The sequence below is a fragment of the Sycon ciliatum genome, chromosome 12 (genome assembly GCF_964019385.1).
Source record: "Sycon ciliatum chromosome 12, ocSycCili1.1, whole genome shotgun sequence".
Lineage (NCBI taxonomy): Eukaryota > Metazoa > Porifera > Calcarea > Leucosolenida > Sycettidae > Sycon > Sycon ciliatum.
The window spans coordinates 14,888,166-14,905,765 of NC_088654.1; the positions used below are offsets into that span (position 1 = coordinate 14,888,166).

Consider the following 17,600-nt stretch of genomic DNA (forward strand, 5'->3'; position numbering starts at 1 on the left):
GACAGGTTGACAGGCACACACACACACACACAAACACACACACACACACGCACACACACACAGAAATATACATACACACATACACACATACACACATATGCGCAACACAAAAGATGTCGACACACAGTAGCCACTGCGATTGAGCAAAAGCCTTTCGATCGCAATAATTTCTCTTCTTTGGCATTGTGTATAGAAATCTGATAACATACTGATACTGCTGATTTCAGTGAACTGAGCGAAGCAGATGGGATCAAATGATCAAACACTCATACAAACGCTCATATACTAATAAGGAGAAGGAACTCAAATGTAGTTGGTTGGAGCCAAAACGACAGATTGAATCGTCTGTCCTAAGAATCACAGCAGCACGAGTACACTAACCATGATGCCCGATCGATGTGTTAATTTAAATGCAGCAGCTGTGATTGCAGGCTGCTCTTGAAATGGTCTGGGAGAAGCACAAGAGTACAGATTCACAGATTCTCAGAACAACTACCTTGCCTTCGACGGAGCCTCTCTATTTTGTTGTTGAATGTTCAGTGACAAATGATCCACACGTTTCTGAAGTCTTTTTTGGTGGCCACGCTTAATCGGTAGAAAGGAGGGAGAGGGACAGGTGCGTGCTGGTAAATAATCACCTGCTGTCTAGTAGATTGCATTGGCGATTGTCAAAATTTGATTAGCATCATTGGTGGTCTACATGACATTTCCAAGTACATTTTTCTCAGCATGATTGCTAGTTTTCCTGTCATTCCCTCCGACATCTCTAGGAAAATCCAGATTTCGGAATACCAGGTTGGACGTTGTTGGCGCTGGGTTCAGCTAAGGTGAGTTACAGTAGGTATTCACACTTATTGTTCACCCAAGTTCGTGAAGCTTTTTTTGTAAAAGGTCGGCAGGAAGGCAACTCTTTGTTTCTCATCAAAGCACGCTTACTTCTGCGAAATACAACAGAATGATACCTAATGGATGATGTGTCGATCAAGTAATCAGTGGCACAGAGTGTTTGGAGTATAGATCTCACTAAACATGGCGTGGTTATAGCGGGGTTCATCAGGTCCAGTTCCCACTCGGGCAATAGAGAGGTTGATCTTCAACGTAGAGGCAGCGGTACATCAGAGGGAGATTGGGTACAACAGAAAGAGAACAGAAAAAAACAGAAGATTTCGCTTGTCTTCAGCATCTACAGGGCACAGGTGTAGGGGATTTTCTGCGTGCGAAACTGCCGAGCGTGATGGATGGCACGGATGTCACTGTGGAGGGCTTTCCATAATACAGCACCCTTGCAAGCAAAGCGCCCCCACCTCGCAACCGAATAGGAAACTGGCACGCACAGGCCCATGGCAGATTCGAGTAACGAAAGTTGCTGCAAACATCCGTCCAAACGCGACCGAAACAGAGCAGATCTACGAAAATAATTTTCGTTACATGGAGTACTAAAATACGTATATTTTACAACTCATTGTCTTGAATCTTCACACCCGCGCGGCCGCAGCGTCGACCCACTACGAAAAGGTTCATGCGTTGTGCGCAACCTCCCCGTTTACGAACACTCGTTAGCATTTATTCGTTCAAAATAATTATTCCTTACTGCGCTACGAATTTCCGTTGCGCGCAACCTCTCTATTGAGAGGCATCAGCGGGAAACTTAGGATTTTCAGACCTGACAAAATCGCATGTCTAATGCTTGGTAAAAACTAGGCCTATTTTCCTGCCGATACTCCCACCCCTACTCCGACAAGAAATCGACCAACTGTGTGGTAGTAATTGGACTAGCTGTTCAAACACAACGGTTGGCAATTTCGCTTGTACTACAGTTGTTATACAGCGTACTTTGAAAACCCAAGTTCCGCTGCCACCTGGCGGGGCCGGCCATGTACCACTCTGCCACTGAGTCTGCACTAGGACCTGCAGCGTATCGGGGGGGGTCACTCAAGAAACGCGAGGAACTTGAGAACCTCCATGCCATCGCCAAGTCACGACAAGACTGGAAAGACATATGCAGCAATGTGATAAAAGCATGCATCAAAGCCTAATACTGCTTCCACCTGTGGCAGCTGCATGGCTGTGCGGTGTACCATAACATAACTCATTGACTAATATATTTTGTGAAAATATTATCCTGTTAAAGAATAGGAATGTAAACAATATACCTGTGAAAACACAACCTTTAATGTTACTAACACAACCTGTGACTACAAACATCATGAGATCAACCCCAAAACATTTCTTGCAGTTTACTTTCGTAGAGTTTGAAACGTTGTTGTTGTTTCTTTATTTTACTTCACCATAATTATGAACAGGTAAGACTGCCTTCTCACCGGGGCTATTGGCCCACGGCTCTCACAATATGATGAAAATGTTTAAAATGTGAATGAAGAAGAAAGGAACGGAAAAAAAGATGAAATGAAAGGAAAGAAAAGGGTAGGTATTAATTTTATGAAGGGGGGGGTATGAAATGGGTATTATCATAGTTGATGAGAGAAGTATGATATCCAATAATCTTGTTCTATAGACTATTTAGTACGGGCATTTCATGAGAGTCATGCATGGGCAAGGCAGGATTTGGACTAGGATAGAGGACAAGATCATAATTGATGAGCATCTATTCAGGCAGAATCTGTGAAGAAGACATAGTAGGCACAACAGCAATGCTTTAAACGTGTGGCGTACGTCGCAAGTGCGAATATCAGCAGGGAGAGAGTTCCATGTGGTACTGCCAACAAAGGCGATAAAGGTACGGCCTGAGGGACCAGCTAGGAACGGCACTCTGAGCAACTGGCTGACCTGACCACGCGTAACACAACTTCTGTCCACATCCGTGGCAATGAGGGAGTAGTAGGATGTGAACAGTGAGCTGGCTCTGCCATGAAGGCAGCGGAAGACGAAGAGAAGCAGACTTTGCACGTACAGCTGGTTGAGCTGAGGCATTGATAGTCTGGTAAATAGGGGAGCAGTGGGGGTCCTTCTGGGGAGTTGGAAGTTGGCTCGTATGCTAAACTTAGCAATGCGTAGCAGTCGATGTAGCAGCAGTTTGGATAGAGCGGGAAAGAAACAGTTTGAGGCATAGCAGAGAACAGACTGGATCATATTCATGTACTGGGCCCGGCGGGCATTGAGTTAAAGGCACCATCCATGGCGCCAGAGCTGCCCGATTGTAGTAGCAGTCTTGCTGGCAATAAAGTCCACTTGGGGCTTCCAGGACAGTTGGTCATCAAGCATGACACCGAGATACTTCGTGAATGGAGTAACATCAAGCACTGTGGTATCACACTTCACTTCAGATGGCCAATCCAGACACCCAAGGAGTATCACAAACATAACTTGGGTTTTACTGGCATTTAATAGCAAACCAATGTTGTCCAAGTACTCAGCGAGGCGTGTTACAGCTTTTGAGAGAACAGAGCGCACTAAATCAGGCTGATAGTCGGAGTAGTCCAGAGCCACATCATCAGCGATTTTTTTGGTAGCATACACTACCTGGTAGAACTGATGACATATCACTGGTGTACAGTACGTTGTGTTCCTCAAAACCACTTACAGCTTTCTTCAAAAATATCCTCAACCTTTGTTCTATCCTAGATGGCATATATATGCATTCATTGTTTCGTCTCATCATTATGGAGCTGCCTATGCGAAGGCTAGTCAAGCTTGCTTGGCGATGCCAACGCGGAAAAACCTATAATAATAATAATAACTACAGTTGTAAGCTTGTATGTTATGCATGTATACGAGGTACACAGCTGAGCTAGACCGTAGTAGACAGCGGAAATGCGACAGTGTTTACCCCAGCTACAGGGCCAAAGGAGTGCAAAGGCTAGTGTCTAGTAGTGATCCAGTGCAGCCAGTTCACTGTCTGCACCTCCGCTCTCCGCTGTCATGGTGAAAAGCGTACAACGATTGGTCCGAATCCCCCTCCATCAAGTGCGAGCACTAAAATCGGCCGGCTTCTCGGCTAAATATCGACCAGTCGAGACTAGGCGATGAACGAGTGCGTCAAGAAAATCACCGTAGATTTGTTGGAAACCTGTGCAACAACACCGTCCATACCAGGCAATTTTCGCCTCGATCTTGAAAATTGTTGGTGTACGAGTCTATGTTGGGCGAAAAATCGGTCGAGTTTGTACCAGGCATACCACGTGAGGATAATTACATGTATATCGGTTACCACACATTGCAGTCGCAGGATGGATGTTAGAAGTTGTTGTTGATGTCACGCACTTCATTGTGCTTGACGGTCAGGAAGCCCGCCGTTGCACAACAGATGGCATGTAAAGTAAAGTCTTCATGTCCGCGTTACCACCGGCTATACAATTGCGTTGAGAAACACAACCAGCTTAGGAAGTTTCGCATGTGCCAGACCACCACCATGCCTGTGCTACCAGGGTGGCAGATGCAGCGCAGTTGCAATATATGTATGAAGCTATTTTGTATATAGTATATTCCCATTCCGTTTTTGCTTTGGTCTAGCCCTGAGGTTGATTGCTTATTTATTTCTACCCTTCCTCTCTCCATACTTCTGTCCCGCCCCCCTCTCTCTCATTCCTTCTGTCGTCCACATGTATCAAAGGAGGCGAAATCGCCTGTTTGTGGTGCGACGTTAAATAAACGTTTACAACAGCGCCTAACTGCGAGGGTGAGGTTGTAAGTCTCACAACCAATGCCCGACAAAGGGGCCGACCTCGTTAGCCGCATCCATATTACCCTCATTCCGAGTAGTGAGTACCCAATTGACCGTGGGTGTCGGCGCAGTTCACTGCATGTAAAGTGGTTCACGCATGCATCACCGCATTTGCTAGCACAGTACTCGCTCCCCGCTCCCAGCGCGGGTCTCGAACTCGGGACCTTGTGATCCACAGGCAAGCCTACAACCACTCGGCCAAAGTGCTGGTGCATGTGCTGGAGTGAAATCCTTGCCACAGACAAACACATATGGCACATCTTTCAGAGGCCACCCATCCCGCAATGCAATGACATCGGGGAAGTCACATCTCGAAAGGCTGAAACCATGCTTCCTCAAGGGAAGAATGTTAAGCCAGCTAGAGACACCCTTGGCAGAAAGGTGCTCAAACTGGCGAACATTTCATTTCAAGTGTGTATCTAGGGTCCTCCCCACATCAGGCTATCGCTGTTCCCGGGGGTGGGGGAACATCTAGTGGTACATGTATTCTCTTTCTTCACGAAGTTGCTGTTGCTTTTGCTACTCTATCGCTTTCCCTCCTAACCCCTATTTATCTTTATCGTCGTATTTTCTACCACAAATTAGCCGGTGGGTTTTCCAGTAGCTAATGCCGAAATACATTATCTGAAAATTGACCAGCTTGACACTTTTTTTATTTATATCTTTTTTGATTCGGTTGAGTTGGGTAACTCCGCTCTTCTTCCTCGCTCACTGGAGGAATTTCTCTAGTCTCCTCGCGCAACTAGGGGGGGGGGGGCACTCCAATGGAGAGAGAAAGATTTTCATAGAGCGGCTTGCTGTGAGAGGTGGACTGATACTTGACGGTACTAACGGTGAATATCAAGACCTTATGGCCACGGAGCTTGCGTACTCTGCGCTGGTCGTCTATCTATGTGGAGGCGGAGCAAACGTGGGCAACATTCTTCTGAAGCGAGTTCGGAGCTGAAGCTGGATTGGTGACTGATCTGCTTACTTCACAACACCGGCGCATAATGATGTACATGTCCAAGACTTCGTGCGTATTCAACTCAAATTCGTGTTCCGTCAGCGTCAGTGTCAGCAAGTACATGTAGTACAATTTGTTACCAAAATAACTTCGGGGCAATCTGTTCATGGTTTTCATTTGTATTGGAATCGTTCTCTACACTTGCGATAATTTAGCGGCAATTCTAATGCTGTAGCGTTGTTCTCTTGTAATTTCGTGGAACCTGTATTGAGTAACTGAGTTTTATGTTTCGTTACATTGTCGACAGATCTCCTGTGTACCGGTTTTGTGGCACAATGATTATAGCCGTTTAATTTTGTCGTCTGCATTCTTGTGCAATCATGCAAATGTAGGTTGGTTCTCTTCATGTTATTGTGACCTATTTCATAGATGTTGGTTGCCTTGTCGTTTTCTCTCCCCTCTCTTCTCACACAAGCCATTCTGCATAAGCGAAGCTGTGGACGCAGCATACTGCTGCTATACTTCAAGGCGGGAATGCGTATAAAAAAATAATAATAATAATTAGAATGGCGTAACTCTTCTGTAGCCTTGTCATGATTTTAAAATTTTCACCGCCCACGGCCGCACAAAGTCCTTGGCTACAAAAAAAATCTCTCCAAATCTCTCCAAACCAAACTTCAAATTCAAATGGGAAGGAATTTGAAGTTTGGTTTGGAGAGATTTGGAGAGATTTTGGTTTTTTTGTAGCCAAGGACTTTGTGCGGCCGTGGGCGGTGAAAATTTAAAAAAAAAATAATAATAATGACACCTTTTTCGTAAAGCTAGGGGTGCCTAGGCTTTCTCTAAGAAAGAGACATGTGTGTATTCAGGACCTCAAAATGCTTCCAACCACAATCTGTTTTGCTTCATACAAAGATATCAGCATTTCCAAATGGAAGTGGTAGATATTTTTTGTGACCAGAAGAGACCAGAAGACGCTTGCAGACACCAGCACGAACACTGCACCAGTCACACTCCACAACAGTTAGAAGTTGTTCCTGACAAAACTTGTTTCGTTCCAATATTGTGATGTTGGGAATTCATCAGAGGAGAGGTAGATGTTGAATGCAATGGGTTAAGAGAGCATGTCTGAGAATAACAAAGAATGTGTGCAAGTGGATCTCTCCGATTTCGCTCAAAATTTGCAGGTAGGTTCCCTTTGGGGTGTGGATCGATTGTGCAAAGCCCTTGAAAAAGTTTCTGAAGGGAACCTTAAAATTTGCATACCCCTCAAAAATGGCCGAAATATCACATTATTTATGGGTCTAGAAACGAGTCACGCCACAGCGTATACGAACAAGCTATGAACAAAACTCCATCAAGCCGACATTGCCTAACCTTAGAAGAGTTCCTGGAGCAGTACCGCTTAGCCACGCCAGCATCATAGTAGACGAGGTCTATCACCCCCTGACGCCACAAATGATCGTCTTGAAAATTGCCAATTTACAAGCGCTGGCAAAACAGCCAGCTACGTCCTAAATTGGCCAGAACTATACACCGGCAGATAGTAGAACACCTCTTCTAGCGCTGAGGACATGTTCGCCGAGTGACAGCCAATAAAATTATTTTGGATGTCTTTAGGGTACATTTGAAATTTGCTAACTGCACAAAACAAAATACTTCACGAACCTCGAAAGCTGACGTTGGGTAGAAAGAAGCCTGCCTCATAGAAACAAAATGAAAGGCCCTTACATTAATTTATTTCGCGACATAAATGCGAACATATGGGTGCGTTTTTCACAGGCCCCAAGTACAGGGAATAAATCCCTAATCACGAACACTAGCAAAATTTGGGGCATTAGCAGCTTGCCCTCATGGTGCTTCCAACCGGAAAGTTTGAAAATCCGACAAAAGTGGTACTTGATAATACTCATAAAAAGGACACACTTCAGGCTCATTAGAAACATCTTGAAAATTCATCAGAGGAGTGGTACTTGACCTCCGATATTTTTTAGCGGTATAGGCTCGAGCTACCTTAACTTAACTAAGACATAGTGCACCCTTACTTTCATTATGCTTTAAAAAATTAATCCTGAAGAAACACACACCCAACTCTGGGCCAACTCGCAAGGAAAAAGATACTAACGTTCTAAGGAACTGAAAGACCAAGCAATACCGAACCGGACAGCATTGGAGTAGGGCTGCACAAACCAGCAGTGATACTGGGATGCTACAATGCTACAGGTTTCGCCGACCAATGGTCTTGTGACTCCTTTCCTCAATGCCACAATCCCCCACAAAAGAGTTAATCTGTTCATTTTTGGTTCATTTTCTAGCAAACACAGCCTTTCTACTCGAATTAAATATAAAGAAGAGCGGACAGTACACGTGGCAAGACAAACACATCAAAACGAAGGGAATTAGGGAAGACGTGCCTATGGGCTGACAGAAGCTCATCTGACCAGAGGTCATGGAGTACCCCTACCATTATATTACTGCATGATGCGTGTAACATGTTTTAAAGGCTTGCTTAACATTGTGTGTCTCTGTTCAGATGGCCTCACTTTCACACCCCTGTTTAATGGTGCTGATGGGCTTCGGCTTGTTCTTCGCAACTGCAGCACAGACATGTCCACAATATTGTCGCTGTTCGTTACCGAGCGTAATTTGCAATTATAGAAACCAAACCAGACTCCCAACTGCCTTGCCTATCAATATGACCGGTCTGTAAGTTCTTCCCCGAAGTTATGCATGTCCCATACTGGCTGATTTTCTTTTCATGCTATGAGTTGCCTGATGATCGTAGAGATACGTGAAACTCGGAGTTGTGACAAAGCTTCCAAACTCTCTCTTGTGTAATAATAATAATAATGATGTGGAAGAGAAAAAGACATATGGATACGAGTTAAGAGTAACTCTCCATCACTGTAACATGATACTATATGTTGGACTCAGTAGAGCGTACAGCCCCTATATGATGTCCAACCCCTATATAGAGTCCATTGGTCCAAAATCCACTGTACAGAGTCCAAACTTGGAATCAACTGTGAGCTCAAAGTTTAGATGAACATCACTCCCTGTATAGAGTCCAGCCAATGGGCTTCACCCGTGTCCATTGGTTCAAAATCAACTGTACGGAGTCCAAACTTTGAAATCAACTATAACGAGTCTTTATGTGGACAACACTTCCTGTATAAAGTCCAGCCAATTAGGCATCCCCTATCCAGAGTTCGAAATTAGACATAGGATCTGCTGTAAGCAGTGAATATTAACCAGAAAACGGCCTCTCCCTTTAATCCTTTACATCATTCACTTCTCAAGATAAAAAATAAGTATTGAGGCGCCACTGCAGCCACTTCATTACATGAAAAACCCTACAAACACCATCCTCACATCAAGTGGTCTCTTCGCAGACGCTGCAAATTACAATATCTCAATCATGTAGTGTTGCCAAATTATTGTGCACGCACACACACACACATGCACACACCCACACAACGCCGAGAAAATACCTAGAAAAAAACCAAGAATCGAAAGATAATAATGGAGAGCCAAGGATTAATTATTTGTTTTCAAATTATTGTGCGGGCACACACACACACACACACACAAACTTATACAACGCCAAGAAAACACCAAGAACAGAGTAGAGACACAATACACACTCAACTCCAACAGCCATGCAAACATCCACCCATTTACACGTAAAGTCCAGAGGGATAACAAATAATTATACGAAACGAATGCATACATGGCCGTGGGAGGATGCACGCACGTTTACATACATGCACATGTAGTAGTGTAAGAGAGTAACATAGTGCAGTAGTCAGCATAATACTAGCACATGCTGAGACTGCAATAGCAAGCTTCACCATTGCTCATGGTCATGCAAATGTTCAGCAGCACTCAGTTCCGCAAGCTTCTGAAGATCAGCACACCTGCAACAAATAAATAGCACAAGGATACGCTTATTACCGTAATGATGCATGGGAGCACACAACTACCAAGTTCTCAACAAATGTGATGCTCAATGAAAATCCATCCACTCAAAGACCTGTGAACAGGTGACGGTGGGGACAATAATCTATTAGTAATACGAGGAATAAGGTCGTTTGTGCACACTCAAGACGCACAGACACACCACCATACATGTAGTGTACACAGTGTTTCACTTCACTGCAACTAAATTGAAATGAGATGATTTGAACAATCTGTACAGCGTTGCCGTCTGTCAGTCTTCCCCAAGATGGAAATGCAATGATTTGTTGTCACTCAGAGGCAGTTTCACTGACACAGTGTCATGTTTGTCACATTAAAACGGTTACTTCATGGAATACGAGTACATGTATTAGCTTGAGAAGCTTTTTCTTGTCATCGGCATACAAGGAATCCTCCTCCTACTACTACTAGTACACTGGCACTGCGTTTGTGGATCCCATTGTATTTGACATCATACTAGAGCCTAGTAGAGGAAGAGTGTCGTGGAGTTCACATAATTATCATAGGGATAAAAATACATTTCTCATGAAACAAAATAATATTTGATGATAGCTAGACGATCGTATACGATTGATGCAAAGTCCTTGCAGTCCTTGAGGACTATTACGAAGTGGTTGATTACTTTCAGGGCATTCATTCAAGCAACATCAAACAAACGCGATACACTCCTTGAAAAATGGAAAAAAAATCAAGCATATTACGACAGAACAGCAGACCAATCGAAATGAGTAAAAGCTTCCTTACCTCAGTCATCGTCCTGCCATGTAGTTGGACAGCCTTTTGACACGGTGGTACAGGCAGCTCTTGTCCAGACAAACAGGATATCCTTGTGGCGTCGAACGAAAGAGAGTGTCAGTGTATCTGACTCGTCAGATTGGAACTGTGCTGAACTTTTCTCGTTCTCCGCTTTCTGCTTTCATCCCTCGCTCTGATGAAACCGTTCAAACGTCTTACTGGCAGCAATGGCCAGCCAAACAGGGGATCCTTGTGGCGTCGAACGAAAGAGAGTGTCGGTTTACCTGACTCGTCAGATTTGAACTGTTCTGAACATTTCTCGTTCTGCAATTTCTGCTTTCATCCCGCGCACTGATGAAACGTCTTCCGAGAACCACAAGACATGCTGGCAGAAACCTCTTTTACGGGCCAATAAAAAATAAAAAATCCAATCTGAAGAGCAATGTCAATAAAGCCGCTCATAACGCTAATAATCAAATCAATTCAGGAAAATTCAATTCAATTCAAAGTCGTGACACATCCGGTAAAAAACAGCAAGAAATAATATCTCGGTGCAAAAGAAGAAAAAAGGAAATAAAAAGCCGTTTCATTTTAAAGGACCAAATGAAGAAAAGCAAAGAAATACCCACATCAGCGCTCAATTGCACCTTTAAATATAAACAAAAACATGACGCGTCCATTAGCATTGAGGACACTGCCATTAGCGAGGTTATACACACCACTGATACATCCGTCCCTCAGCCATGGAGAACCACAAGACGCTTTCCAGATTTGATTTTGAACGTCTCCTTATCCTCCTTGGTTACCTCGAGAGAGATTACTGTCAGCAACTGCACAGCAGAACTGGCAGCCATGGCTGAAGTGAAGAAAGGAATGCGCTGCCACGAGGCAAGCAAAACTGAAACTGAGGTGTTTGTTCTCTTTTGGGCACAACTCACAGGACAGCGTGACTGGATAAACTGGACTCCTGAGTCCTGGACCGTGAATAGGGGACTTGTAGAAAAAGTGTACAACTTATAGGGGATTGCGCGGCAGGATGAAGCTGATCAAAACTGAGTGGACTCCTGGACTCTGTATAGTGGATTTTGGACCAATGGACTCTATATTGGGTGCTGGACATCATATAGTGCATGGACTCTATACTGAGTCCTACATATATACAGTCAGAAAGTGCAATAACTAGGCACAAAACTGACAGAGTACTGAAACATTCGACGTCCTGACACCTAGCTTCAACACATCTCCGTAGCGCTAACCGACAGCCTTCCAACTTGGAAGGTTCAAGGTTATGGAAAGACCAAAGAGGGGAAGGCAAGCGCAACGAAAACGAGCTGAAAAACTACGAAAACTGTATAATAGTGTCATGTTACAGTGATGGAGAGTTACTCTTAACTCGTATCCATGTTTTTTTCGCTTCCACATTTATATGATTTTTTGCGCACGCGCAAAAATATGTTAACAGATAAGGCGCATGCTCTGTTCCCAACAAACTCTCACACGCTCATTGTTCTCCGAAGTCCACTGTTCCTGACTTCAGTTCTTGCTTTGTCCGCATTGGCAGTGGATTTCTTTCTCAACCTCAATCTCAAGGTTTACCACAGCTCACGGACATGCCCCGTGCACGTAAGCAGTCGGCTCCCGGGCCCAGGCGTTCCAGTCGCAGGCGCGCCTCGTCGTCCCCGTATGCCGACACTCCAAATCGAGCCCCTGCGGACCATGCGGCCGATCGTTCCGGCAATGCCCGTGCGGATCGTTCCGGCAATGCTCGTGCGGAGCAGGACGATATCCCGTCCGCCGTTCCCCAGCCGGCCAGCTTACTCACAACTGGCCTAGATCCACGTTCCGTTACGGCGGCCGTGTCGACGGCCCTGCACCCCCTGCTGGCTCGAGTCGAGCGCCTTGAGGAGCGAATTTCAGCTCGCCAGGATCCGGACGGCCATGCTCAGGCGGCGGTCCCCTCAGTGGCAGATGTGGTCCAAACCGCGTCCAACACCGTCACCCATCACCCGCCGCAGGTCGACTCCGGCCCCATGGACATTTCCCTCATGCAACCCGCGCTGCCTCCGATCGCAGCGCCCATGGCGAACACTCGTGAGTCCAGCTCTATTGTTCCCACGGTCCCGCGTAAGTTGCTTGACAAAATCACACGCGGCCAATATATTGAGCTGGAGGATCTTCTCCCAGAGAATGTGGGCGCAGGGTCCGAGCCCTTGGAGCTCAGGACCGCCAACGGAGAGGGCCGGCGTGTGTCCCTCAATTTATGTGTGACTAAGAAGCGCTCCATTGTCGACTTCACTGCCTGGCTGGAAGCCTACACAATCTACATGGCCTGCGCACTGAAACATATGCCATTCCGAGCACTGGAGCTGGTGACGTACCAGCACATTATCTGTACTGCCAACCAGCAGTTTGCGACCCCAGCTGTACTGGGGTATGACCGTGCCTTCCGTGCAGCGGTGGCAACAACCTCGGCTCGTTGGGACGCAATCGACCAAAGCCTCTGGAGCCTGCACCTCTGATCCGGGCACCCCGACCATCATGTCCGCGCTGCACAACGCACCACAGCCGTGACCAATGCCCACAGTATTTGGCAGGGCCACATGCTCCAGCTGGCACCAACACCAGCCGTTCTACGCAGCCATTTCTGGCCGGGGCGGGCAGCACCCGCCAGATCTGCCTCAACTTCAACCGTGGCCGCCCATGCCAACACCAGCCCTGTGAACGCTTGCACGTCTGCTCAACCTGCGGCGACCGAGGTCATCCCGCCGCTCGCTGCACCGACGACGATCGCCGGGGACCCCGCCAGACGGACAAGCCCGTCGCAGCGAAGTAGTCTCCCCACGCCTCTGTACATAGCCCGCCTAATGACTCTTCTGCCTCGTATTTCTAATCGTGTCCTCTCTGACTTTATCCTTAATGGCTTGCAACACGGGTTCCCCATTGGCCACTCTGGTGCTTCTGTATCTATCATCTCCGGCAACCTCCCAACTGCCATTGAACATGCTCAGTTTGTACAACAACAAATTGCTGACCGGGTCCGACGTGACGAATCGGCCGGTCCTTTCTCTGTCCAGCCTTTCCACCCATTTGTATGCTCTCCGCTCGGCGTAGTGCCCAAGAACAACGGGAAATTCCGCCTCATTCACCACTTGTCTTACCCTGACCGTATGTCTGTCAATGATGGAATAAACAAGGATTCGTTCTCCCTACATTATGTCACAGTGGACGATGCCATTGAGCGTCTGCAACGTCAAGGTACCGGTGCCTTGATGGCGAAGCTCGACATACGCAATGCTTTTCGACTGGTCCCGGTCGCACCCACTGCATACCATTTGTTGGGTTTCCAGTGGCAGGGCCAATTCTACTATGACAAAGTACTGCCATTCGGGCTGAGGTCAGCACCCTACTTGTTTAACTGCATTGCGGACGCACTTTGCCAGATAAGCTGTGAACTGTTCCAGGTTCCCCACCTCCTGCACCTTCTGGACGACTTCTGGCTCTGTGGCCCTGCAAACTCAACGCTATGTGCGCAGCGTCTGAACGTAGTCCTCTCCGTATTCCGCTACCTGGGAGTTCCCATTGCCGACGAAAAGACAGTCGGCCCAACCTCCTGTCTCACCTTCCTGGGCATCGAACTGGACTCCGTCCAGAAAGTGGCTCGTCTCCCACAGGACAAGGTTGACGACATCCGCTCCAGACTATTGGCCTTTCGCCAACGCCAATCCTGCCGTCTACGGGAGCTTGAACAGCTGTTGGGCAAGCTGAACTTTGCCAGCCGCGTCATCACGCCGGGCCGTACATTCATGCGCCGACTGTACGATGCCACGCGCAACGTTTCCAAGCTCTACCACCGCATCCGTCTCTCCCCAGAATGTCATCTGGACCTTCTTTGGTGGTCTCACCTACTCGATGGCTGGAATGGCAAGTCATTCTTCCTCGATCTCCAGGAGACTCTGGCCAGCGACATCCTGATAGAAACTGACGCATCTGGCGCCATTGGGCATGGTGCAGTTTACGGCACGCATTGGTTCGCCGACACCTGGTCACCACAACACACTCCGCTCTGCATTACGTTCAAGGAGCTGTACCCCATCTGCATTGCATGTGCTACGTGGGGCCACCAGTGGTGTCGCAAGCGTATCCGCTTCCATACCGACAACGAAGCTGTCGCCGCTGTTCTCAAGTCTGGCACCAGTCGCTGCCCTAATGTGATGTCACTCCTACGGCAGCTCTTCTTCATCTGCGCCAAGGGTAATTTTATGGTCACCGCCCGTCACATATCGGGAACTACCAACATCCTTGCTGACGCTCTCTCCAGGCAAGATTTCAAGCGATTCCATTCGTGCCACCCTACCGCCGCTCACATGCCCACTCCCGTGCGTGCTCTTCCGTCCATTCCTGGGGAGACTTCGGCCGTGTCTTGCACAGCCGAGTGACGGAAGCCCACATGCAAACTGCCATGAAAGCTGGCAGCACCGGTCCTGGGTAAGCGCTGATCAGACAGACTGAGCCCACTTATTGTGGGTGCCAGAGCATAACCGAATGCCACCTATGTACCGACTGTACACTCAGTAACTCAATATCACTCTACTATTGTCCACAATCTGTGGCACCCCCTCTACAGTTAACAGTGAATAGGAGGTTCTCTATTTGGGGAGTCAACCTTGCTTACCAGGCTCCTCATACGGCTCATTCAGCCTCTCACACTCAGACGGCTCACTCAGCCTCGGCTCACTCAGCCTCTCAATACGGCTCACTCAGCCTCCGCAGCCGGGCCCTGCCCGGCTGCCTCCATACGGCTCACTCAGCCTCCGCAGCAGGGCCCTGCCCAGCTGCCATACACACACATTCACACAGCTCTAAGCTGTCACTCACTCGGAGCCTGGCAAAGCAATTGACAAACCCTCCTATTCCCCAAACTGGTTGCTCGTTGTGTGAGTGCGGCATGCAGATGCTTGTGTTAAATGATTTTTTTGCGCACGCGCAAAAATATGTTAACACATAAGGCGCATGCTCTGTTCCCAACAAACTCTCACACGCTCATTGTTCTCCGAAGTCCACTGTTCCTGACTTCAGTTCTTGCTTTGTCCGCATTGGCAGTGGATTTCTTTCTCAACCCACCCACCCACTCCACTATTGTCATCATCATGTTTCCTATTCTAGTTCTCTCCTGTCGGTATCCATTATCATACCGGCCTACAATAACTACACCGATGCCGTCTACCGGCGAAACTCTGTAAATACATGGAGGGGAGTCAACCTTGCTTACCAGGCTCCTCATACGGCTCATTCAGCCTCTCACACTCAGACGGCTCACTCAGCCTCGGCTCACTCAGCCTCTCAATACGGCTCACTCAGCCTCCGCAGCCGGGCCCTGCCCGGCTGCCTCCATACGGCTCACTCAGCCTCCGCAGCAGGGCCCTGCCCAGCTGCCATACACACACATTCACACAGCTCTAAGCTGTCACTCACTCGGAGCCTGGCAAAGCAATTGACAAACCCTCCTATTCCCCAAACTGGTTGCTCGTTGTGTGAGTGCGGCATGCAGATGCTTGTGTTAACTATGGCTCAACATCCGAGTTTCAAACAATAATGATAATTATAATAATTTTAATATGGCAATAAGTAGGACGAGCTGAAGCGACATGTGGACTACTTTGTTAACAATGTAAGCGATGGAGACGATGCAAGAAACAACCTAAAGGGTAAGGAAAAATACATGTAAGAAGAAAAAGGCAATGGAAAAAAAGATGATTCGAACAAGTTTTCGTACAACACTCTTCAGGAGTCACCGTTGTACAGAAGAACAAAATGAGAACAAAGGAAATAATATAGCAATTAAGGTAGGGTGACAGGATAAAATGACAGCACTGAAATATCGAGGTGCGATTTCTCACAAAAGTGTGCAGAAAACAAGGGTATACAAGTAAGAACTAAGCGTGACAAGTGTGTATCAGCAACAAAAACAAAAAAAGTGAGAACGAATGATAATATTAACAATAATAAACAAGAAGGTGACAAAACACATTTAGGCACAAGTGGCAACGTTGCCACACTACACAAAAGAACATTATTTGAACAATTTTAGGGTAATAACCCTATCTTTCTGGACACACAAATTCGGCTAATGAATGCGCAGACAAACAGCTTCCAAAGCATGTAACTGTAAAAGATAACCATGACGAGCAAGGCACAAAACAGAAAAACAGGAATCAGAATAAGTACGACAACAGTCAGTACTGGAAACAAAATGATTGTATACTGAAGACTTGTTATTACGAGACGGACGCACACAATCTCGACTCACGCGCACACCCTCACACTCACTCTCACCCTCACTCAGCTCACCTTCTCCCTCACTGTCCGAATCAGAACCTGCTCCGTCATCCACAGCGGTTTGACTCTCCTCCTCACTTGCATCGTCCTGCGTCTCACCTTCACCACCCACGCCAACCGTGAATGCCGTTGCCTTCATGTCAGTCGTCGTCCTTTCCGATTGTTTCCTTTGTATATTTACCGTGAACTCATAGGTCCGGTTGTAATCTGCTGTAGATCTCCATGGTCTATCATTTGCTGCTTTGTTTTGTGGATTAGTTGTTGTTGTTGGATGTGAACCTGGTGTTGCTGTTGGATGTGAACCTGGTGTTGTTGTTGCAGCCATGGTTGTTGGTATTTCTGTTGAATCCAGCTCTGGTTCCGGTGGGAGCAATTGACTACCACGGGTGCTCCCCACCAACACAGACCTCGAATGAGGAGGGTCAGGGGGAGGCAGAGGTGCTGTCATCACTCGAGGCACAGCCCCATGCAAAGCACCCAGAGGCACAGACTTAGGCACACCCGAGAGCTGCACCAATGGCGGTTCCGCACGCACCTCCAAAGAGCTGTCAAGCTCAAGCCCGTCAAACACAGATGTCAGAGGGGGAACGGCAGACAGCTGCAGGGAACTATCCTGCCGTGTAGGTGATGGGTTTTTCCTAAGCCTCCCGCGTTTGGGCCTCTCAGATTGCGCACTGGGTGGAAGGTGTTAATACCGTAAAATTGTTCAAATAAGGTTCTTTTGTGTAGTGTGGCAACGTTGCCACTCGTGCCTAAATGTATTTTGTCACCTTCTTGTTTATTGTTGTTATTATTATCATTCGTTCTCGTAATTTTCTTTTTGTTGCTGATACACACTTGTCATGCTTAATTCTTACTTGTATACCCTTGTTTTCTGCACACTTTTGTGAGAAATGCCACCTCGATATTCCAGTGCTGTCATTG

At 47.0% G+C, this 17,600-nt stretch overlaps 1 long non-coding RNA gene across 3 annotated transcripts in view; it reads left to right on the top strand.

The window, feature by feature from the left end:
- Positions 1-496: 496 nt before the first annotated feature.
- The window catches only part of LOC135828866 (uncharacterized), a 68,998-nt gene continuing 51,894 nt past the window's right edge, over positions 497-17,600 (top strand). For 2 of the 3 annotated variants that reach the window (XR_010555764.1, XR_010555765.1), the window contains exons 1-3: positions 497-616; positions 771-827; positions 8,161-8,333. This is a non-coding gene — a long non-coding RNA (uncharacterized LOC135828866). Of the gene's footprint in view, positions 617-770; positions 828-8,160; positions 8,454-17,600 lie in introns of those variants that run through there. The other variant, XR_010555763.1, reaches the window with a different exon arrangement.